The following is a 24422-nucleotide window of genomic DNA, read 5'->3' on the forward strand; positions in this document are numbered from 1 at the left end:
CTGTACAATTTTAATTCAGAGTGGGTCATAATTCCACCAACCTCATTGATATTAATGAGAAAGGTTACAAAATGAAACCCACTCCATTTGGAGACCATCACAGTCAGCAGACCACAATGTTTGTGAGTGACTACCTTACAATAAAGTATTTTTTTGTAATGCAGTTCATTTTCATTTATTAATTTTAGGTTTGTTTGAAAGTTTGCAGTGGTCACTTGGACAAATGCCGCCACAAACTTTTATTACTATTCGCAAAGGAGAGGAGTTCCTAAGGGGACACTTCACTTTTTGTGAGTGAGTTACTACTCCAAATAAAAGTCTGTAATCAGGGCCGCCTTTAGGGCGGTGCGAACAGTGCGCCCGCATCGGGTGCTGACCTGGATGTAGGGCGCTGACCTCATGGGGGTGCTGTGTTTAGCAATAACTTACACAACTTGCAATTTAAAAGCACCTGCTGAAAAGTTCCTTGTGTGTCCAGCCTTCAGGAAGCAATAAAAATGTCAAAATAACTCTTGTGATTAATGTTCTTGCTAGAGAGCGAGATCAGCGTTTTGTCCAGTGGCAGTTTTGACCCGCCATAAGGTAGCGCACAGGGTTTATGTGCCTGCTGCAAAGAACATATATATATTTTATGTGGATAGCTGAGTGGATTAGTAAAATCAGCCATTACCAGCGCTTTAAAACAAATAAAATGTATGTGAGAGGAGCTATGGAGAAATGAGGGGCCCTTTTGCCGGGTGGTAGTGAGGGAATCCGAGGATGTGGTCTTGGGCTGGTCATGGGGTGGGGGTGCCAAAAAAGGATTGCTGCACAGGGCGCCACCAGCTGTAAGGCTGGCCCTGTCTGTAATTTTTCAGTGTTATGTTAAGGGGTTTTGGTCGCTTATCACTGCCATACTGCATACCGAAATAGGGATTTGGCATGGGATCTAAATCCCTTTTTAAGAGTTGGTAATAGTTTACTGACCCCTGGAAATTAATTAGTACATTCTAGAAAACTTTTTTACTTTGTTGAATTTCAGACTGAAACATTTGTGACCATTAAAATGCTTTATACATCTGTCTCTTATTTCTGTTCAATGTTTGGTTGTTGTATGTGATGACAGCTGTTCAAGAGGAAGAAATGTCACTACCCTTAGTACTGGGAGGGAGATGCTAGGAGTAAATAGGCCAAACCTGACATTTCTCCCTTTCTCCTCTCTGGAGTCACAGGGTTCAGCCACATTTTGCAAAGAGTTGAAGTTAAACAGTACCATCAGTAGTAGACAAGCTCCATGGCTGTGGTAGCTTTGAATATTCAATACAACACAAGTGATCAGAAAAGGTCAAGCACCAACATTCTATAGTGACCCATCACAGGATTTTCCATTGATCTTTGTTCTGATTTCCTGATACAATAAGGACTTTGCAATTTCCAGATAGCACCCACTTGCTTTTCGAAGGGCCGTTGGTATTTAAGTCTAACATTTTGATGAAAACACAGCGTAGACGTTTATGTTCACAGACCTCCCTCCTTCTCTTCTCCAAGAAGAACATTACAGTTCAATCTCAAAGTGAAAGGTGTTATCTTCACTATCTCAGAATATCTTAATGTCTTCTCCTCTTTCAAACATTCCTGTTGTGTAACTTAAGCTTGTTTTTCTTCACATGACAACGAAAGGAAAAACACCAAACACAAAACAGGCTAGGCCTGCATTCTTATTATAGTTACCGTGAAATGAGCCATGAACATTGGCCCTTTCACCCACAGGAAGGTACAAGTGAACTACATTCTGCTGGTTGCCTTTTTTTCCATAAACAGGAGCAAAGAGTTCAACACTTTTTCTCAATTGGCCGTTACTAAATCCATTCATCAACTTCAAAGTGTTGACTTGGTGTGTTGCGACCTTTTATGGGATAAACTCTTTGTCCAGAATATCCCTCTGCAACCTGCTGGCTGTAGTCCAACGGTTGCACGTAGAGAAGGATAAAAAAGGTACATTAATGCAAAAAATTCAGCTATGTGATGGCCTTAAGCAGGGCTGTGTACTGGCACCTTATTAAGCTTGTTCTTGGCACATCTACCTCAAAGGCTAGAAACGTATTGTTCTTTCTCTCCAAAAGTGGGTAAAATCCATGTTCATATTGGAAGCCTGTTTAATGCTGACGACCTTTCAATGATAGCAGCATAAAGAGATGCTCTTCAAAATGGTATGGTTGCAACAGACCTGTGGTACTCAGAGTACGGCCCGCGGGCGGCCAGCGGCCCGGCAGACCTTGCCTGGCGGCCCGCATGCCTTTTTTATCGCCTCGCCTTGGGAAGCCCTGCACAGCTGCTCCATAGGGGTCTCCCCGATGCCCAATGCTTTCAGCAAACACAAGAGTATCACTGGAACATGCACTACACCAACTTCAGTAGGCATGCTCCAGCTGCCCTCTTGTGTGTTTACTGAAAGCATTGGGAAGCCCCCTACGGGTGACATCGTACACCTAGCATTAGAGGGAAGAAAAGGAACTTTAAATGTCAGCTGCTGCGAATGCACAGCTGACTTTTAAGTAGCCTTTTTGGAAGCTTCCTGCTACCTTTGCTGAGGGCATCGTCGCCCGCAGCCTTGTGTGCCTTAGCCGCCTGCTTTCTCCAACATTTTTCTCTTAACCAAAAGGACTCCACTAGCAGCAGTGGATCTGGTCAGCCTGCTGTCCTCCTCGTTGCCCGCCGACTAGCTTGCTTCCCTCCTGCCCTCCTTGCCAGGAGGCCTTCAGATCAGTGTGTTGACTGTTTTATGAATGCTTGTGGGCTAGTTTTAGTTCTGTTGGGCCATTTTGTACTGATTTTCCGATATCAAAACTAATATTGCCTGCAGTAAGCTCAAATCCATGCAGTCTTCCATGCCTTGCAAAAATCGTATACAGCTTGATTTTTTGTTTTTACTCTTAACAGCCCTGCCCCACCTTGCCCATATCTGTAGGTCCATCCGTGAGGCCCTCAGCCACAAACAAAACTGTACTTTTGGCCCCTGAAAAAAGTTTGTGAGTACCCATGCAACAGACTGACAGTTCCTGTCTATAAAACCAAGGATTTGTCTTTTAATAGTACAAAGAATAATTCCTCCTGGTGGCTACCAGGTAGGAAACTGGAGGTTGTGCAAAGCTATAAATATTTGGGGATGATAATCACACATACATTGGTTTGAAAGGAACCTTGGGATAATACTAAAAGTAAAGTCCTCTCAGCATTGGGGGTGTTATAAGATATGATGCTATGTATGGTGTTTTTTTCTTGACTATTGGATAAGAGAACGAATTTTATGGTAGCAGGGAAGGAATGTTTAAAGATGATATTCTATCTTCCAGCTAGTGCCGAGCTCAAGCTGTACGATTATAACTAGAAATGCTGTCATTGCAGCCTAAATCTAGACCACAGAAATATTTTCGGTTATGAAAAACAGGGAAGCTGAGACAATTTCTATGTTATGTTGATGAGAGTTTGAAAAGAAATATAACAATTCATCAAAGGATTAGTGGGGGAATGTGAGGCCATTGAAAAATATTTTGACAACTTCAGACGTAGTATTCTTACAGCAAAGAAATCTACTCATTCTGCAGTTCGAACCGTAAGCCTTACCAAAAATCATGGTAACCTTTGAATCAATAATTCTGTGATTTTGACTATAAAGTCCCTGTGACATAAAAATGCATAATTTAGCTAGATTGCACCTCTCATGTGAAGATAGGGAATGAATTATTGTTTCCAATTGGTACTAATACAAGTTAGTGTAATATATTCCTTATGGCACTTATAAACAAGCACTGACAAAGCCAATAGGTGTGGCATTGGCTAACAGCCTTTAGGCATTGTCAGTACTTCTTTTGTCAAAGATCTTGTAAAATGTTTTGTTGGGGGAGCTGCCAAGCTCTCCCCAATATAAAAAAAATAGCTAAAAGCAAACGTTTGTTTTTGTTTTCAAACTTATACTTTGGGATAGCAGTCCCTAGCACTGGAGTTAACTAATTTGTGTGTTTGTGCTCCATGTGAAAGAGTGCAATGCCATTGCTCAATCCATGTGAAAGAGTGCAATGCCATTGCTCAATCCATGTGAAAGAGTGCAATGCTGTTACTCAATCAGTCAATACGCATTTGCAGCGATGTAAGAGAAGGTGTGACTGCCACAGCAACTATGATGTATGCAGGGGGGTGTGCGAGAAAGGCAGAGCGAAGGTGTCTGGAGGGTTGGTGGAACTTCAGACATTGGTTAAGGTAAGAGAGTCCAAAGTCATGGAGGGCCTTGTAGGCAAGGGTGAGGATCTTGAATTGGCATCTCTTTTGCACAGGGAGCCAGTGGAGGCTCCTTAGGGAAGGGGTGATGTGAGTGCATCTGGGGAGGACTAGGACGAGTTAGGCTACTGCATTCTGAACAGTCTGTAGTTTTCTGAGGAGCTGTGTGGAGATTCCAGCGTAGAGGGCATTGCCATAGTTGAGGCAGCTGGTGATGAGGGTGTGAGTGACAATCTTCTTGGTTTCAGTGGGGATCCAGCTGAAGATTATGCAGAGTATGCAGTAGTGTGGCAGCAGGAGGATGCAACGGTGTTGACCTGATGTTTCATGGTCAGTTGACTGTCGAAGTTGATCCCTAGGTTGCAGGTATGGTCTGTAGGGGTAGGCGGAGTTGTTGCTCCCGAAGAGCAGTACTTCAGTTTTGTCAGAGTTCAGCTTGAGGTGGTTGTCTCTCAATCAGTTGGCTCTGTTGTTCATGGCATTGGAGAAGTTTGTTTTGGTGTTGGTCGGGTCATTGGTGAGGGAGAGGATAATTTGCGTATCATCGGCATAGGAGATGATGCTGATGCCATGGGATCTGACAAGGTTTGTGAGGAGGGGTTATGTAGGTTTTGAACAGGGTGGGGCTGAGGGCTGATCCTTGGGGCCACATATGATGTTGTTGGGTGCTGAAGTGAAGGGGGTAGGTGGATGCTTTGAGTACGTCCTGTGAGGAGTGAGGCGATCCACTTGAGGCCGTTTTCTTGTATTCCTAAATTGTGGAGTCTTGCTGAGGGTTTTGTGGGAGACTGTGTTTAAAGCTGCGGAGAGGACCAGTAGGACCAGAGCAGCCATTTCTCCAATGAAGTTATACAGCAACTGGAGTGGGCTGTCCTACTCCCCCTTGCTGTATGCTGTAGTGGTTAGGAGAAAAACATGAATGACAACAGACCGATAATTGAAGAGGGCTGGCCGAAAGCCCCTTTATGTACCCATTGTATGTATATAATTTTAGTGAAATTCAAAAATCTTGACTAATGCCAAACCTAAAACAGTAATGGAGAATGTATTTGTTCTATCAATATTGCTGTGAGATAAGTGGATTTTTCTTCACATTTGTTGTATGTATCTTTGTCCATTTTTTAAAGTATTGTGGCCCAGATTTACCAGGGTTCGTTCAACACATTGAAACCTACAGCTTTTAGTTGTATGAATGGGAACTATAATGACATTTGTCACGCAAGCTGTAAAAATTGTATGCCTGCCAATGGTAAACATTATTTAATGTTGAGCCATGGTGAGCATCAGGCCGCCACATTAAGGAGTTAGCGGGTGCCCAGAAAGGATCGAACACCAGCAGCCCCAATCCCCTAATCCCTAGACAGTGAAGGATGTTAATCCCCATTAGAGAGAGACAAAACATTTACAAATGGCTAGCATATATATACATCAATAGGGAAGTAAAACGGTTAATGGTAAGGGTTACGTTTAGAGCAAGCAATAGATTAAGGGAAGGGTTAAAGTTAAAAGGATCTAGAGGTGCGAAGTTTAGGTTGTATTTCACTAAGTCAATATCAGCAATATTGATCAACAAAACTATTGTATCTAAGATATACTCTACCATGGTATGTACCTGTAGGTAAGTATAGATTTACTAAACTGATATTGTTCTTAACTCCACACCTACTTACCTTGATAATATAGTGATTGTTGATATAGCGGATACAATATTTTTGTCATGCAGTACATCGTGTGTGATAAGGTCATCAACTTTAACATACAGTAAAATTGAAGCTTTAGGGATGCTTTCCATTCTGTTGGAAAAATGCCTATCCTACATTTTAGGCATAGATAAATGGGGAAGATGGCGAGAAAGTGCTGACACATATGGTTATCCAAGAGCAACCAATATGAAGTGGGTATTCTCCATCTCACAGCCTCCTTGAAATCAGAAATAGTTGCATTCATTGTTTTGTGTCTGTGTTGGTTTTTCTAGTCGTCCTTATTTCACTAAAAGATTTTAACTTGTTCATTTTTTTATGAGGAACCTGAATATATATAGTATCTGGTTTACTATAAAATTAGTAAATCTTCACTCATAGAAGTACTTCTTGAACGTATGCAAATCTACTAGTTTTTAGAATTCACATAATTCGGCAGTACTAGACTTGTAAAGCTGCACCATCCTCAGGTTTCCAGGGATACTACTGGCAATCAAACACCCAAAGGTTGATAGGACAGATGCTTACAAATAGTCTAACCACTGGCAATCACTCAACGTAGCATTGCTTTTCATCCATTTGGCCACTCTAGATAGAGGGCCTGGTTTAGGTTTTGGTGGATGTAGTAAAGGCAGGTAGGGTGGTGGAGGAATTTACATCATTCACCCTGCCTTAATATCACCTGCCAAATTTAGAGAAGTTAGCCAGCTCTACGGACATGTCTATACATTGGCAGAAACAGCTGTCATGACAGTTCCTGTCAATATAGGAAAATGTTGTTGGACAGCTCCGTCAAACATGAGAGTCAGCCATTGACTTTTCCAAAGTTTTTTTTTTTTTTTTTACTTGAGGGTATTTTTTTTTTTTACTGTCCCTTACCTAGAGGTGATGGACAGTTAAAGAAAGTCATCTGACCATCCATTCTAAAGAGGGCAGATGGTTGGATGGCTTATCTCTAACTGCTCCTCCTCCGTCAGGCTGTCAGAGGATGTTTTACTCTGTCAGGGTAAAACTTGCAGTCGTGGTACTTCATCGCTGTTGCAATGGTGTAATAGTGACAGAGTACCCTGCTTGCCAAACTCTAAATCACCCCCAGAGTCCCATGTAATAAAAATCAGTACTGACCCTGCTTCTCAGGAGATGAGTCCATCCTGAACCTTGGTCATCTCACCCGTTCATCATGCGGCGACTGCTTTTTTAGTTTGGAAATTTGAGATTCACACCCCACGAAACTCACTGAGTGAGGTATGCCCTCGAGCACCCCGTCCCCCTGTGCCCGAATGGTCAACTCTGTCCTCGCCATGGCCAAAGACTTGAGTACTTTTGTGCCCCTGCCGACCTGAACTGGGAGTGAACTGTTGACCTAGGCAGACAAGAAAGGCAGTGTTGATTTACACGGCCGTCCCAATGCTCCCTCCTTGTATGCACATTTCTAGAACTCACCCTCATACACTGTTTTTGTTTTCCAGTTTCTATTCATCAGCATTGCTTTGCAGCTGTATAATCCTCCTCTCTCATGCAGTGATGTGTAAAGCGCGCCATTGTTCCATTCTAAGCTGCGTTGGTATGCAAATGCCATGTCGCCGGAGCTGTAAAACAGGCCTCTCAGCTGCGGTGTGTTCTGCTCTCTGCTGTATGGCACAAAGGCTGGCTCGTGCGTATTTACGCCTTTTTATGCAACAACACAAGCAATGGAACCACACGCCTCCCTTCCGCGTTGCTTCTAAATGGGCGTTTATGTATCATCTGATATCTACTGAATTAGTGTATTATGCATAAACAGCCAGCACCATATTGGTATTTATTTCCACTGTTGTTTTTATATAGCACCAGGTCACTTCATGGTGGCTTTTAAGCGATTCCTCTGAAAAGCAAGACAATCAAAGACAAAAAAACGCTATAACAGACTATAAAAAAGATGCTTCCTGTCTGATATTTTCATGGGCCAAAGTAAACAAGTGAGTTGTCAGCACATATCAGTATTTCCAGACTTCGAATTTCATCATTCCAGAAATTCATCACCTAGAAAAAAATCTGAAATGTTGCCAAAAGAATGATGAGGCAACTGAAAAGATTTGTGTCTGTCAATTTTAACATAGTGACTATACGCTAACACAAGAAAATGATTCTATTGCTAGCACTTGGAATTTCAAAATTCTAGAAATTCATTAGCTAGAAAAAGAATCTGAAATTTTGTTAAAAGACTGGTGACACAGCTGAAAAGATTTGTGTCTGTCAGTCTTAACATGGCGACTCTAAGCTACACGAGAAAAGGATTCCACTGGTGGCACTGTCCGTTTCCTTACTACGTAAAGGGCCCCTTAGGCCATGACGTGTTTACCTTTGCTACGGCCCTGGGGACGCAAAAGCGTGACTGTGTACATCCAATATTTGACTATGATTACTTTGGGGACACCTCTGTTGGGACGTGCAAAACGTAAATAGCACTTTTTGTTAGCTGCAACAGTGAAGGCTGAAAATACTCGGGAAGAAATGAATGCCTGGATGTGTTAATGATCTGTCACAATATAGGGGCATATTTAAAAGCCCCTAGTGCCACCTTGCGCCGCTCTAGCATCAATTATTTTTTTTACTCTAAGGCAGTGTTAAGGAGGCCTTTCTCCTGTTTGCATTGTGCCACTTTGTAAAGCCTTGCACCACATTATGACTGTGCAGGCATAAGGTTTGCAAGGGGGGCGTTCCGACGCAGGGAGGCCAGAAAAAATGGCACAGTGAAATTTACAACATTTCACTGCGCCTTTTTCCCATGATTTTTAACGCCTGCTCAGAGCAGGCGTTAAAATGACGCACCCCTTTTGATCAATGGGCCTCCATGTGCTTTGCTGCACGGGCATCAACATTTTTGACCCAAGTGCAGCAAAGGACCACAGTAGCGTCAAGAATATTGACGCTGTTGTCCTAACGACCACCATGATGGGGCGTATTGTAAATACGGCACAGCCATGTTGTCGGGTGGGCAGGGGCGACGCAAGAAAAGTAGTACATCGGGACCAATGCGCCACTTTCTTGGAAGTATGCCCCATAGTGTTCAATTTTCAGATTTGGTGGTTCTTCAGCTCTCGAAAGGGGGTAAAAGCCGGTGTCCCACTATCATGGCCTCTGTTGGGGGCTGGTGCAGTGGCGTTCTGCATCACTGTTTCCACTGGAACAAACCTACCCCTGGCTGCTTCTGTGTAAAGGTGGACAACTCAGCATATTATTAGGGAGAAACGGGCCAAGAGTCTGGCTGTCTCGAAGAGCCATAACACATAGAAGTAGTTCAACAAAAACAGTGTAAACATATGATAATGACATCAAAGATCAAACGTATATATCTTTCACTTAAGCTCATTAGATTGTATGTTGCATTGAGCTGAATCTATTAGAAGTAATGCTACTAATTATACTTTCTAGACTGAACGTACAAACAAAGGCGCTGATTAAACAAGAGGAGAGACATTTGTCAGGGGCTTGGGGTGTCAATGAGTACAGATTAGATACGAGTGTCCAGTTCCGGATTTGCTCTTGAGTTCCATCCTTCTTCTAAGTGTTTCTGATTCACGAACTAACACAAAAAATACACTTTATTCACCCAGGAGCAGACGAATATGGCGAAAATGTAAATCAAGTTGAGAATTGCTCGCCTTGTTTCATAGAAAGTGTTGAAACAGTTTACCACGTCACGTTAAGCCAGGGTGTGTGCAGAATACAATATACTACTGGTGGAATGTAAAACAGTGAAATCAAAGAAAATGTGATGCCCGTCGAGTGGGCTTTCTCATCCACGTTCGCCGTGAAAGCTCAGATAATTGCCCCCGCGCCGGCTGGCACAGCTGGCGGCACACAAAGCCTGAATTATCTCCAATTACTGAAGCGCTTCGCGGGTGCAGGCCAAGGTTGGGCGCTCTTTGTGTGGAGGGAGGCGGAGGCTGACGCAGTGTGCGGGGATGGGGCCCCGGCAGGGCTCTGTGTTCTCACTGCTCCAAGGACAGTCGCGCATCCCTACTTCAGGGCATTGTCATTAAAGGTGACAAACCAAGTAAATCGTGTCATCAGCCGAGACAGAATTAAAGGCGCTTCGATGTACGTCACCGCCCAAGCAAAGAGAGAGTTAAAGGTAGTTCAAGGCAAAAATATGTACTGCTGAAAGGGTGCTGGCGTTGTCACGTTAGTTCGGAGATCTGTTGTCTGCCATCTCTCACACCTTTACTGGGCTAACGTGTGCTAATATTAATTGCTTTCATCACAACGCACATTCCTTCGAGTCCTGGTTCCGGGCTCTCAAACAGATTATGGTCCCATGCGCCAATTTAGAAAATCTCTTTACATTTCCTTATGCTGGGCAGTAAAACCTTATCTTAAAAAAAATACTGTAACACTTTTTTTTGTTTTCAAAAAGTTGTATTGCTGTAATAATTTATGAATGCTTTATGTTTGCAAATCCCTGGAACCAGTGTATAATTTCTGTGGGGTACATCTCAAATGGGAAGTGAAAGGTCCATTGTGGCCATTTTGCCGTAGAGCCCCTGGGGACTCGGGATTTTTGTCTGCACTGTGAACTCACTAGGCCTGCTAAGATACTGAAGGGCAGTACCTGATACAAGAAAACGACCAGCACGTCCAATTCCCTAGTTATTATCGATCTCCCCTACATTGTGTCTTTATTGACTGATCTGTGCGTTTGGGTCCTATGGCGAAAGATTAAGCAAGGTGATATTATGTAAATAATGCATGTGTCTATATGCTTGGAGCAAACTGCACTAGTGGTGAATAGAGTAGTTAAAGGGACTTTGAGATTATGTTCAGTCTGTTTTTTTAAAATTAGGATTTAGGGTTATGTCAATTAAATGCTTTAAAAATGAAGATAAGAGTAATTTAATGGGAAATACCGGAAACGAACATTACAATTAAGTTACATTTGAAATAGTGACGTATAGAGCTAGAAAGAGGCTAGATTCCTTTAACGGAGTGTGGGAGACATTTGTGGATTACTATTATAATTTAATTTATAAAGCACTATTATTTTTATGTTAACTATTTAAATCCCATTTAATCTCTAACCTATGTTTTAAGGTTCTTTTGGGTAGCTGAAATGTATTCAATCTTTAAGTTCTTACAATAATATTATGTATCTGGATTATATTACAAAAATTAATAATTTGAATTAAAAAATATAATTAAACTCATTAAATAAGTGTTTGAATTGCAGGTGGAGCAAAAACGCCACTGCTGTGATCGTCCACGGCGGGCTAGTGTGCCTGGAAATTATAGTGGTGCCTTCATTTGATGGTCACCGGGTGGCCAGAAAAGGGGTATGCAGTCCCCATCATCTTCCCTCCCCTTCCTTGTATGGGGCAAGCGGGACTACGTAAAGGGTGATTTTACTCTTTTAGGAGAAAATGACACAGAATGTGGTAGGGTAGATAAAGGCTAACGGTAAGAAGAGGATGGGAAATGAAGGATGTGGGCTAGGGCAAAAGCGCAGGCAGTGCTTAATTTGTAAAAGAATAAGTGCAGGGGCCCAATATTGCTCAGAAGCCAGCAGCCAGCGTTATTGTAGGTGGGCGTGCTCCACCTCATGCCTCCCTAATCAACTCTCTCAGAAGTTGTATCACATTCTTGCGGGTCCCTGTGTTCTCCCCTTGTCTAGCTTTTTCTGTCTTTCTCTTCCTCCTTTCCACCTTGTGTGAAAATCTGTTGAGGAAAAGTAAATGCGGGCCCCCAAAAATGAGTGCCGGTGGACCCCACCTGGAACCACCAGCTGAAACTAAGCATTTAAAATAGAAGTAGAAGGGCTAGGGTGACGACTACAAGGAAATGATATGGAGAAAAGGGAACAGAGGTGAAAGGGATGGGGCGAGATATTTAGAGTCCAAGTTGCAACTGGACATAAGGCTTTCTTCGCAGAGTTTCAATGGTGGCATTGACATGCTACACACACGCCATGTTGTACTGACCATCAGTGCATACTGCTGAAAGGGCTTTATTTAGTACAGAGCAAAGATCTACGCCTCTGTGTTTTCAAGACGACCTCCTACATTTTACTTTGGTGGAATAAAAGTCATGCACTGATTGCTTAACCTACAGAAGAGCCAGCAGTCTGTCCTGCACTAGAAAATGGCCTGCAAGCTTGTTGTGGTTGTGACTCCTGAAACCAAGATGCTGAGGTAGGAGTTTAAAGGAAGGTTCAGTTTCCCCTCTGAGTGACCCTGGTGATCATGTGTCAGTATCCTTCCAGCTGTGAAGGCTCTTTGTCTTGAAGGGCAAGGAACTGCTGACAGAGGCTCAGGAAGTTTTATTTTTCGTATGGTGTAGATGTGGTTGGATCAGGAGTGCAGGCGGTGGTGTAGCAGCGGCCGGGTCTGGGGCTCAGTGGACCAAGGTATTCACTTAAGGAATTCGTTTTTTACCTCGTTGCAGGTTCGAATTCCTATAAGTTCACTCAGACTTTCATCCTTTGAGAGTCAATAAAATGAGTATTATTAGGTGTAAAATAAACCATCTGTTATTCACTGCCAACGTGCTCCCAGGGCTGAAAGTGTCCATTACAAATACACATGTGACGAGTAGGCGGTGGGTTATGGTGGTGGTGGGTTATGGTGGTGGTGGTGATTTAGGGTAGAGGTGCTGAGTAAGTGTTGGGGAATGTAGTTGGTTTTGGCATGGTGCAGGGTGCGGCATAAGGTTTGTAGGATTTAGGTGGCGTACCGTGTTTTTCTGTGTAAGTGATGTTATTCAGTAGGGTAAGATGTGGGGTGTATTGAGAGTGGGTGTATCTGGTGGCATAGGTGGTGCACGGTGCAGGTGGTGGAATACTGTGATGTGCCGAGGTGGTAACAGAACACAGCTCTGGAATGATTACTGCCTGGTCCTAATGGGGTACAGTGTCCTTGGCAATGAAGGGAAGGGCATGATATGTATTAGGTTGTGAGAGGTGTAGGCTATATTGTACAGTGCAGGTAGTGCAGAGAGTAGATGGTGGTGTGTGCAGGGTGAAAGTGGGGTGGGTGGTACATTAGTGTATTGGAGATGCATAGTGTAAATGGTACTATGTGGAAGGTGATGTGGGTATTGACCTGAGGGAACGCAGGCGAGAAAGAGGTATGCTCTGTATATAGGGTTACCAGGTAACTCCATGTCACCAAGACATCTAGATTCCAGGGCGAGACTTTCATTAGCAGGGCAGTGTAGTATTTCGTTCCTTCAGCTTTACCAAGTGAACTAACACACCTGAAAACAATGGTCTGTAAAATGACTGGAGTATTTGTGCCCTGGCCACAGGGAGTTATCTGCAGCTAGCTGCAGGGGTAGCAGTATAGATGGCGGTGAAGTGCTTCCCCCAGCCCCTTTTCCTGCGGGAATCTAGCGGCTTGAAGGAGGAATGAGAGGAGAATACAAAATGTGAAATACAATAGACACTGCACTTCACGAGAGTCCTACCCAAAAGTAGAAGGCACCTTTGAAGCTGACAGCTGAAGAAGACCACACCTGCTCTATCCACAGACACCACTGTGAAATCCGCACAGTCAGATTTGTCTACTGCGTTCGTGCAGAGACCAGGGGCGTAACAAAGGCCCCCGCAACCTCTGTGGTGAAGGGGCGGGGGCCCGAGCTCCAGGGGGCCCCCTCCGCACAGTACACTGCGCTTAGGTGGCAGGCCCCTGACAGAGTCCATAGGGCCCCCTACAGGCACTTTGCATGGGGGGCAGGGGGGCTTACGTTTCGTTACGCCACTGGCAGAGGCATCCCCGTGGGCCGGAACCACGCAAAAGTTGAGGACTTCCTGGAAGGGAGAGATGTGCTTATGTCATATTGTAATGCTTTTGAAAACGGCCTTACCTTTCTGTAATTGTCAGGACAGAGGCTGCGCAGAGGTGGAAGAATGTGAGTTATATGTGGGTGACGCACGGACGATCAGAGGGCTGTATTAGGGAGTGCAGGTAATGATAGACACAGGCCGCTAAGAAGGAGATGGTGTAACTAGGAAGTAATCGCATCACCAACTTCAAACTTTTCACAGACAATTAGCATATCGTGGATATCAAAGTGGCTACACGGTGAGGTGTTACCTGTGGTGGGTGCCAGTGGTAGTTTGTAACTAAGCATTGCTATCTTTATTACAAGTGGGTTACTCTTTTTAGGTCTGGCCTGATAGTGCACATGTCTGCTGGGCATCTTTTAAATATAGATAGAGGTGGCTTTGGCTTCTCCTGGACAATTATTTCTCTCTCACCTCACTTGGCTGTTTGGTGTATCATTCCTCCTTCTGTGGTGTGCTTGCATTGTAATGCACAAAGCACTATTTAATGTTAACTGTACACCGAATCATCACACAAGACATTCTTTATCTCATAAATACACGGGTTACAGGAAGTGATTTTATTTATTTTTTATTTTTAGAATAGCGGGCGTTTAAAAATATTTTAGTCTGTACTAAAAATGCAAGCCACAATCAATGCTTCTTGTACCTATATGCAGTCAAAAAACACAATTCAGTGAATTGAAGCTAGGCGTGATAAAATAGATTTAAACACTTGCAAATTCCACTCAAGGAGATTTTGAGTGTAAGTCAACGAGATTTTATCTCCCAATAGCATGCTTTGGAAGGCTTGTATGTTTATCCAGACAAAGTTAAACAAACATTGGCAATGCCAATATGTCCAGCATTGGCTGCCATCTTTTCAGCATTTTCAGGTCTTCTTCCGCTTTGTCATGACTTTTGTAAAACGTTATTGTTGGTGGAGTTGCTGAGCCCTAAGCCCCAAAATATGTTTTGGTCTCAAAAAGCACACATTATCGAAACAGTCCCAGGCACTGAATGGAACTGTTTTGAGGGCAGATGTGCTTCTTGTGAAAGACCAGAATGACATCGCTCAAGTGAAGATAGCCAGCGGCTGATGTGGTCTGACCCACTGCCCCATGCTGTATACTTCAGTGGATGTGAAAAACGTGTGAATGATGTAACAACACACCAATGGATGAAGAGGGTGGCCCAAAACCACTATAAGTAAGTATATTATACTTATAAATTTAGTCACATCAATGGTATTGGCTAACACCAGACCTAAAAATCATTTGACTTTGAAAATAGGCAGGACTTCAACAATCGCCAGGAAAAGATCATTGGCATGACTGACTTCATGATAGCTGTCATCGTCTGACTTAGTTGCTGCATATGATATATGAAGGTTGCTACCTCATTCTCCATATTTCTACCTGTGCATCATTGCCGTAAGTGGCTTGAAAAGGTGGTGGCCAAGACCAGTATCTAAGAAACATCCCCAAGAGGTGTGGCATGTGTAGATAAAGGGCACAGCCTAATTAATGCACGTGAAATAGAATGCTGTGCAAAATCGGAAACAAATAGTCTTTCTGTATGTAGAATATCTAAAATCAGAAGCCAACAAGCTATTTATTCAACAGTTTACATAGAACTATTACTTTGGGCCATACACAAGTAGAACACTTCACAACATAAAGCTGAAAGTAAATAGCAATGACATGGTTATTCAATTGGAATATAAAAGCATTTTATGCCCTAGGACAACGATGGTGTCCATAACCACAGTTGTCGGCCTCCCGTTTATTGAAATGGCCAGTCCCTGTGGACTGGAGCCTGAAGTGGTTGGGTTTTGAGGGAATGGTGGTGCTGCTGGCACCTCTGCCACTTTCTCCAGCTCTATTTACAGAATGCACAGTGTGCCCTTTGGGAAGGGGGGGAGAGAGAGAAAGAGAGAGAGAGAGAGCGACAGAGAAAGAGAAAGGTGTATTTTCCAGGGCTTCCTCTGCTTCCCAGTCTGGTTCTGCTGTCCACCGTCCCTGTGTCACCAAGGCACTTCTGTTGAGATCGCTTTGCAGTTCCAGCATGTGACAGGCAGACAGGAATAGTCTGCAGGTCTGGATTGACGGTGCTGCTGTCTGCCGACCTATTGTTACCGATTTAGTAAAATAACAGTGTCAGGTTTGGCTGCACTCCGAGAAGTATTTGTCTCTGTCTGCATTGTATTGGCTATTTGGTATGCTTTCGCCTCCTATGGAGTGCTTGTTTGCAATGCATGAGGGACGATTTTACATCTCAACACTCCAAGGAATCATCATATGCAGTCCTTTACCTCATAACTAAATTGTGTACCAAAAGCAAAAGCTTTTTTTTTTTTTTTTTTTTTACTGCAGCAACTTTAAAAAATATATATTTTATTCAGGACTCAAATGCAAGCTAGACCCATTCGCTTTGTCAGGGCTTATTTCTGTCAGTTATGTACAGATACAGGATGCTCCCCATGGCTCTCGTTCAATGCCCGCTCCTCGCTTTGCCATAGCCCAGCCATTGTTGGTCCTGGCACACACAGAGCACTAGTCTGCATTCATACCAACCGGGAAACATCATTGGCAGCGCATTGACCGCGCTGCCATTACCACGCATAAGCATTTACTATAGCTATTATGGGGGCGGAAAGCCGTCCATTTAATGACCTTATATCTTCTGCACCTTCCCTGCCACACTTATGAATAAGCAATGTGTGAATGAAGCATGTTACCTATTGTCACAGTAAAAAGATAAAGACAAAAATATATCTGAATGGCTCCAAAAACTGTTAGGGTAAACCAATGAGAAGACATTAGATGCATTTTCTTGTAAAACTAGTATTTTAACACACAAGCACATTTAGAATTTTTGCCTGAAAATACCATACTATCCTTCATTGACTTTTCAGTTCCCAACCTCAGCTCTTGTGAGTGGAAACAGACACTTAACCCTGCTGTGATCATCATATACATGTGTTTATTGTAGGAGGTCGCTTCTTTTGCAAGGACCTGAACCAGGGCTAGGGATGTAACGGGAGCACTGTATCCTTAGATGTGGGGATGGAGAGCACAGGGATGTTTACAGAGCTTCCGGAGAAACTGCTCCTGGTGCAAGTTTGGGAGCAAATGAGCAGATGGTAGGGGGACATTAGATCTTGAATAGCGGGTAGTAGGAAAAAAGTGTGTTTTTCCGTTTTTTCTTAGATATCGCGGGCGTGGGGTAATTACAAGAAGGGTAATGATACAAGGCCAATAAAAACAAAGAGCCTGTTGTAGAGGCTCTCTGATGTACACCTACGTCTCATGCAGTATATCTGATGCCTCAAGGGAGATTAATGTGAGATCACAATATTTCCAGATATTCCAATTTTTTCTCTTCCATGCAGCATGTTGGCGTGGTATTAGGACCGCGGGTTGATGCTCACATTCAGCAGATGTTTTATGCAACTAATGCTGGAGGAGGGCACATGTACTGCGCATGGCCCTGCTTCCTGTGTTTCTGTGCGTGCAGCCCCAGTACGTGTCACGCCCCCTCCCCTCTTCCCCTTGCACGTGTATCAGATGCCTCTCTGCCTCCTTCACCCTCCCTTGGCATCCCCACTTGCTCCTGGTCCATTGGCCCGGCCCCAGGTGTTCCGTCCATAGCCCACCTGTCTATCTCCAGAACAGAGTTACTGCTAGAGGTTTTCAAATGAATATTAAACCAACGTTTTTTGAAGTACAATATACTCAAAACGACTAGCGCAATCCCTTTATTTGAAATGTGTGTGTGTTGCTGTTGCTTACTTCCGAAAAAGAAAGTTAACTGTGTTATGGTAATTAATTTCCGGGGTGGGGAGGGGTGTTTCAAATAAGTTTTTTCTTTCTCGTGAAGGATGTTTTATGTTGATTTTACAGAACAGTTGCTATCAGTGGTGGTAAGTTTAAGACAGTCTTTACCATATTTGGAAAGGAACAATAGTACAGAAAAATGAACAGTACAAAGAGATACACACAGAGCTAGAGAGTGTGGATGTCGTGACAGAGATCTTCCTGCACTTGACTGTCTTTGAACCCCCCTCAAGTGCAGGCAAATGACCAACCGGCTCCTCAGCGGAGGCATACGATGAACGCCTGGCAAAGGCATAAGAGAAAGCTTTCTAAACTCAGCGAAAGGCCGGAAGTGACGAATGTGCCTTGATGTGATACGTTTGCAGTTTCATCACACAGTGCCCGCACTTTCTCAGGTTTTTCTCTGGCTTCACGTGCTGAAAAACCACTAGTGTTGTCAACGTGAAAACAGAAGAAAAGAGCGAAATGCTAGGATTTTTTTCCTCCTATTTTCTCACCTTTTTGCAGTGTCTAAATGAGGCCGAGAAGGGCACCGTAACAACATGCAAGGAGCCAATCAACTGTGTATATTATTTTCCATAGATCTTGTACAGTTAACCCAAATAAATTAAACATGCTGACAGTACCACTACATACATACGATTTAGAAATTACCTTGTTTTTTTCCTTGAATTTATTAAATTCCATCATTTGTTAATTGCAAAAATATGTATATTTTATGACAGTTTCTGAAATGCCGGGACCTGCACACTCACAGGATCCCAAAAAATACTGTGTGAAGTGGTATGTTGTAGTGTGGAATCCTTTTGCTCACTGGATCGCAGATGCCTGTGGCTGACAGCAAAACACAGAGACAAAGTAGAAATTGGCCGTTTACTGGCCATCCGCCTCAGGCAGTAGTATAGGGAGGACCCCAAGATACCCCACCTGCCTAACCTGGCCACATTTACCACACATCTGCCCTGAACGTGCTTTTGCCAGTGCGTCATTATCCAAGATAGTTTATGATCATACACCCTATCTTTAGGGGGACTTGGGCCACAGGGTTTACCTGAAGGGTTCATCTTTGAGCAGGGACAGCTCCTCCGCTGTGATGGAGAAGCATCACCCCCCATCCCTGCCTCCCACCAGCAGCAGCAGTTGCAATCCTTAAAAAATCAAGCCATAATAAACAATGTTTAGTATCGTTTTATTTTTAAAGGGGGATGACAGGCAGGGAGGTGGAGTGCTAAGCACTCCTCCTCACAGCGCAGGTATGTTTGCCACCCGTCTCAGGCCGGCCAAACACACATGCGCACCGTGGCTCGCTCCAACCCGGCACTGTGTTGCCGGGTTGGAGAGAGAAGGCATAGGCTCTCAGTTTGCCTTAGAGCGCCCAGCCAGGGTGCCCTAGCCAATCCTAACACTGCTCTGAGCAGCGTCAGGATTGGCCGCAGGGCAGGCTGGGAGCCTGTGCCTGAAGTGCAGCAGAGAGTGGCGGTGCGGTCAAGGTAAGTTTCTTTTTTTATATATTTTTTTTAAAAAAAATTGTTCCCCCCACTTTGCCCCGTCGCCAGCCGCAACTGTCTTTGAGAGCATGCCATACTTAATATTTTCTATAATCAAAAGACTGGTTGGCCCCAATTATTGCCTTTTTACACATTTTGATACTATGCTATGTAATTGCTTATAGACCATGTGGCTTTTTTTCTTCAAAAAGATGCATTTCCTTTCCGAAACTGGTTAAGATGTACTGTGAGGTTTCATCTTTGAAATGATGCTACCCCATCGGAAGGGGTTTATCAGAGTCTGCTCCATAAGGTGGCAACTTGCCCTCTACGAAACTGACCCAGATATCCAAGGCAGGGGGTTAATAATAAGTTGCAGTCCCCTCTAATATCATTCAATGAGCGATATAACTATTATTCAACTCTTGTAACATCATGCTGAGAGAGGGAGATGTAACTTTGTGCAATAATGGAGGCCACATATTGCGTTATTGAGCATTACAGTCCTATGATGACTTTGTAGGGTTCTTCGAGGCGAACAAATCACAGGCTAAAAGTCAAGTGATTTCAACCAGAACCCTAGGATGTCACCATGGGGACTGTCTTCATGTCTTCTGTTCTGCATATTTTATCCACCAAGAGGAGTTTCATTCTACAGTACTGTCTGATGTCATTCTGTTCATCTAAGAGCTTTGAAACCGTTGTGAAATAAAAACATAACTCATTAATATAATTTCATAGACATATACAATACACCACGTCATCACGTTATAGCAAAACCTGCTGCCATATGATACCTGTTCAAAGGGGCACCTTTACTAGAAAGAAGGTAGAAATGTGTCTCTATGGTTTACCAGAGAGTTTTCGAATGGCAAACCGGCCTAAAAGTCTAAAGTTTACCTTGCTTTTCGGTAAAAGTAGAAAAAGACATTGATTTTCGTGATGGAGTCTTTTTTTGTGTTTTTTTTGTCCTCCACAAGGTGCACACCATTACTTGTATTTCACTTCCTGCTAATGTGTTTTTTAAAAATAACTTTAAGAACTAGTATTTGTTTTTTAATATGTCATGGAGATTTTGTGAGTTTTATCAATTTGTCACCATAGTACTCAACAAAAAGCTTATTCCGAACAGATATTATAAAGACCCCATTTATAACACTCTAATGTGAGAATCCTACAGTGCGCAAATTGAACCTGTAAATGTTTGTCATGCATATGGTGATAAATTATGCAGCAGAAACACTGAATTGTGACAGCTTTAGTTGTCATCTGAGAGAGACTCAGGTTTCATGGCCTGTTACTTTAATCAGTGTGAATTATTTACACAGGTAGCTGAAGAAAGCCATTGGGCCGCATTCAGTTGTGATGTGCCTACAACAATGCAGCGTGTTCACAATTCATTCACAAAATGTGCCAGGGATTTAAAGTCTCCTACACGCGAGCATTTGTACCTCAGCCCTGTGTGCATCATTTCTGGTTTTATCATAAAATGTCCTCTATAAACATAGTCTCACCTTTCCATTCAAACCTGTTGATTCCTCTCCTTTTCTGAAGTGACAGTGGTACCTTGGCATCTGTCACTGTGGAGTGTGCTAGAAGTAGAAAGAAAAGGGCGAAAGAGCACACTATGAGGCATGTAGGAAAATGTACACCGAGATGTCGCTGGTCCACACCTTTGTTTTCCTCAACCGCTGAGACACTCAAAAGATCGCTCTTGTAGGTTCAGACGTCCTCAACCATGTTGCAATGATATGACATCCACAGAACACCACAGGCTCCAGATTTACTCTCTGATATGGTTGAGACAGCCATGATTATGGCTCTTCAATATATGACCATAACCTATGTCCCTCTTGCATCGGTCTGCTCCACTTTACTGCTTCACCGGTTATCTGTCAACCTAAGCTGCTCGCCCTCTATACCTCCTGCTCACCTCAAAGTGTCTGTGTCAAATGCTAGGACCTTTCCCCTCACCCCCTCATCAGTGTATCATTCAACCTGTGATTTATGAAGTGCTCCACGCTTCAAAAAGGGCACTACTATAATGTCCTATACAAAATGTAATATCGTACATTGTGTTCCAATCATCTCAACATTACTTCTGCTGCTCTGGGTCTTTTAGATGACTGCCTCAAACCCCCCGAACCATCTGAGCCTCCACACATTGACCTGACAGTGGGATACACACCCTTTCTTTCACACCAATGGATGCATCGATAACCACCTCACATACCTACACATTCCCACTGGCCACATCAAGCAGGACGTTCTTCCTGTCTTCATCCTACCGATCTATTAACAAATGCCCCCATAGCTCCGGAGTGCCAGAAACTATCCTGCCTTTAACCAAGTTCCACCACTCACTACTGGTATGTCACAACTTACACACCACCACACCTGCAAGCATCCACAGCCATCAGTCACCTGTCATTCACCATCAAAACATTTGCAATAAGAGGACGTCTCGCCTAAAAATGATTAATGTCTTGGAGATGTTAGTGTCTTCTGCTGCCTTTAAAGTCTGAATTTGACCCAGAAAATGATTGTACATGTCTAATATCTCACATAAAGCGCTGCAATAATCATCACCTTCTGTATACTCACAGCAAAATGACACCTACACTTTAGGAGAAAAACATTCTTTTGTGTCCTGCACAAAAATTAAGGTTGCAGGTTAGATTCAGACAAGGATAGCTCAGCATTCATACTATTGAGGTCAACAAAAAGCCTACGTGTAACTTGTGGAAAAGTAAGAGCTGTAATTTACAGCACTATGAACCTGTAATATATACTGTAGCACCGTAGAAGAACATGACATTTAATAAATATCATATGTAACTCCCTGAGGAGGTTCATTTTTAATTTGGACATACCTTTGTCATTTTAAGCAGCACACGTGTTTTGTCAAGGTGCAACATCTATTGAGCAAATGGAAGACCAGAACTTGATGTGCATATTCAATCCTTGTATCGATCCTAATATGCTCCGAAGTCTGTGTCAATATTTTAGCTGTATAGAGTCTTGCCTTATGAAGCTGGACTTCCATCACAGGTTTTAATGAAATATCCGCATCTGGAAAATAAAGAATAAGCAATTCATTGAAATTTTCTAAGTGCATTTGATGGTATTCCCCATGTACTGTCACATATTGTGGCAACGAAAGTCTGGAAGTTAAAAGTCCCAATAAATGGAAATAGTAGTCTAAAGTATTTAATTCGATTACTGTGGGAAAGATTTAAAATTTCTTTGTGAATTATTTAAGCTTGGGGGTACAATTGGTTTTCCTTTTGGTACCCCTGTTTCTGCTCCCAGCAGCAGGTCCTGAAGTAAGCAAGCAGCAGACAGTGGGCTAGTGATGTGCGAAGGAAGGGATAAAGGGTCACCTTGGGTGTCTTCAGGATCAAAGGATGCACTCTGTCTTTTACATCACCTCTGAAATTCTAGAGAATCCGGTTCCACGCACAAGACATCTGTCTGAAATCGAAAAAGAATTGCTTAGATTAAAATGGGGGTGAATAACAGAAGAGGGATTGAGTGATAATGTGTTGGTCGATTTCCTGACAATTTTGGAAAGACCTAAATATTCGTATCCTTTTATTTTAGGTCCTGTTACCAGACCGCATCAATGAATGAGCTAAGTGTCGTCATTGGCGCCAGATGATTTGTGACTGAAGAAAGGTAATGCATTTTAATATCTGAGCATAATAATAAATATAAGTGCATGAGTGGAAAAGACATATTTTCAGGCACTTGTACACTGGGATATTTTCACACCATCCAGGAAGGCTAGGGTTCCTTCTGACCACCCTTCATAGAATCAGACACATATTCCAGAAGTGGCTTTGAAGCAGTCCAATAGCTGACATACTATGAATGCCACGCCAGGAGCAACAAGTGTCTCACAATCGTGGTATGCTACGTTTTATTATGTTGTATTGTGTTACATTGGTTTTGCTAAATCGTTTTTCACCCACGTGAGTTTTTGTGTGAGTGTTTTGTTGCTGCTAGCCAAATAATAGCTAACACATTTAAAGTCCTGGGATACTTTTAATGGCAAACATTGGTGTACCTGGAACGTTTCCAAAGCATCTAGTTATTGTTTTGCACTAAGATCTACTGAGGGGCTCTCCAAGTGTACTTACCTATGTTACTCATGTGAATAGCTCTTCACCACATAAATGTCACAATGATTGGCCTTTTGGGTAACGGTGCTCCCCGCGTGTGAGATTCAAGGCGGAGAACGTGGTGCCGGATACAAGAGAGGGCTGGAGCAGTGCAGGGTCATTTGTGCAGTGCTGGGGACAGAGGACCAGTTCAGGGTTAAGGGGTGGGCAGTAGCTCCAGGAACTTCATAAGCAGCAACAATGCAACGCATCTGGAGGAAGGCAGCTGTGCAAAGTCAATGGCGGAGGGGATACCACAGTGCGGGGGAGCCACTACTTCCATCCTAACAGAGCTCTGTCTCATCCACCTTAGTTGATGGTCCAGCTGCCATTAGGACGTGGCAAAGGGTCTATTTGCATAAAGGGTAACAAAGCACCACCATTACCCCAACTGAACACTTTGCCATCCATGTATTGCCATCTGCTTGGCAGTGTAAGGGAATGTGATGGAATGTGAGGCATGGGTCGTGAATACAATAGCTACTTCCTGTCTAGCAGTGTATTTCTTAAAACAAACTCCCAATAGTTAATGCCAAATGGGCTTTTGCTCCCACCTGGGTTAGACATCCAGAACAAACTTGACTTTGGGATCCTGGATTTAAAAAAAAAAAGATCCTGCATCAACCAGCTCGACTTCTAATGAATTATCACCCTGGAGTGTTTCATACTGACGGGGCTACCCAGTCCCCAATATTGTTACCTGGTCCTCAAGGCTGAGAGAGCCGCCTGTCATACAATACAGGATAACTCACCCTCAGTAGCTACCACTTTTAAAAGGGAAAACCACATTATGCTTATACACTTGTCCTTGTGCACTAAGATCCTGAGCTTTAGTGTCAGTTTGTTCATTGGAAAAAAGTACTCTCGACCAAGGCACCATCCCTTTTCGCATCCCTGCATCACTGTATTGCACTGCAAACTGCAATACAGTCGTATCCTGAAGCTTCCCTAGAAGCACGGACCACAACATCAAGTGGTCTCATGCGCAGCAGGCATATCAATCTGCCCGTGATAGCCGCACAGACACCCACCCATGAATCCTGCCTCAGCCAAAACTCAATGCCCTCACCACACGCATTTCTTTGAGGCAGGCCCCAGTACTCCTCATTTTAATAATCAAAGCAGATTATGTGTAAGCCTGTCGGTGAAGAAGTTTGAATAGCAGTTATCCTTGTTAACGC

The 24422-nt window shown here is 43.3% G+C and overlaps 1 protein-coding gene across 2 annotated transcripts in view; it reads left to right on the forward strand.

Annotated features, from left to right (window-relative positions):
* The window catches only part of PIP5K1B (phosphatidylinositol-4-phosphate 5-kinase type 1 beta), a 331727-nt gene that overhangs the window by 76921 nt on the left and 230384 nt on the right, over positions 1–24422 (forward strand). For both annotated transcript variants that reach the window (XM_069228675.1, XM_069228680.1), the window contains exon 2: positions 22682–22756. The gene's annotated coding sequence lies outside the window, so the exon portion shown is untranslated. The remainder of the gene's footprint in view (positions 1–22681; positions 22757–24422) is intronic.

The sequence above is a fragment of the Pleurodeles waltl genome, chromosome 1_1 (assembly GCF_031143425.1).
Source record: "Pleurodeles waltl isolate 20211129_DDA chromosome 1_1, aPleWal1.hap1.20221129, whole genome shotgun sequence".
NCBI classification, from domain to species: domain Eukaryota; kingdom Metazoa; phylum Chordata; class Amphibia; order Caudata; family Salamandridae; genus Pleurodeles; species Pleurodeles waltl.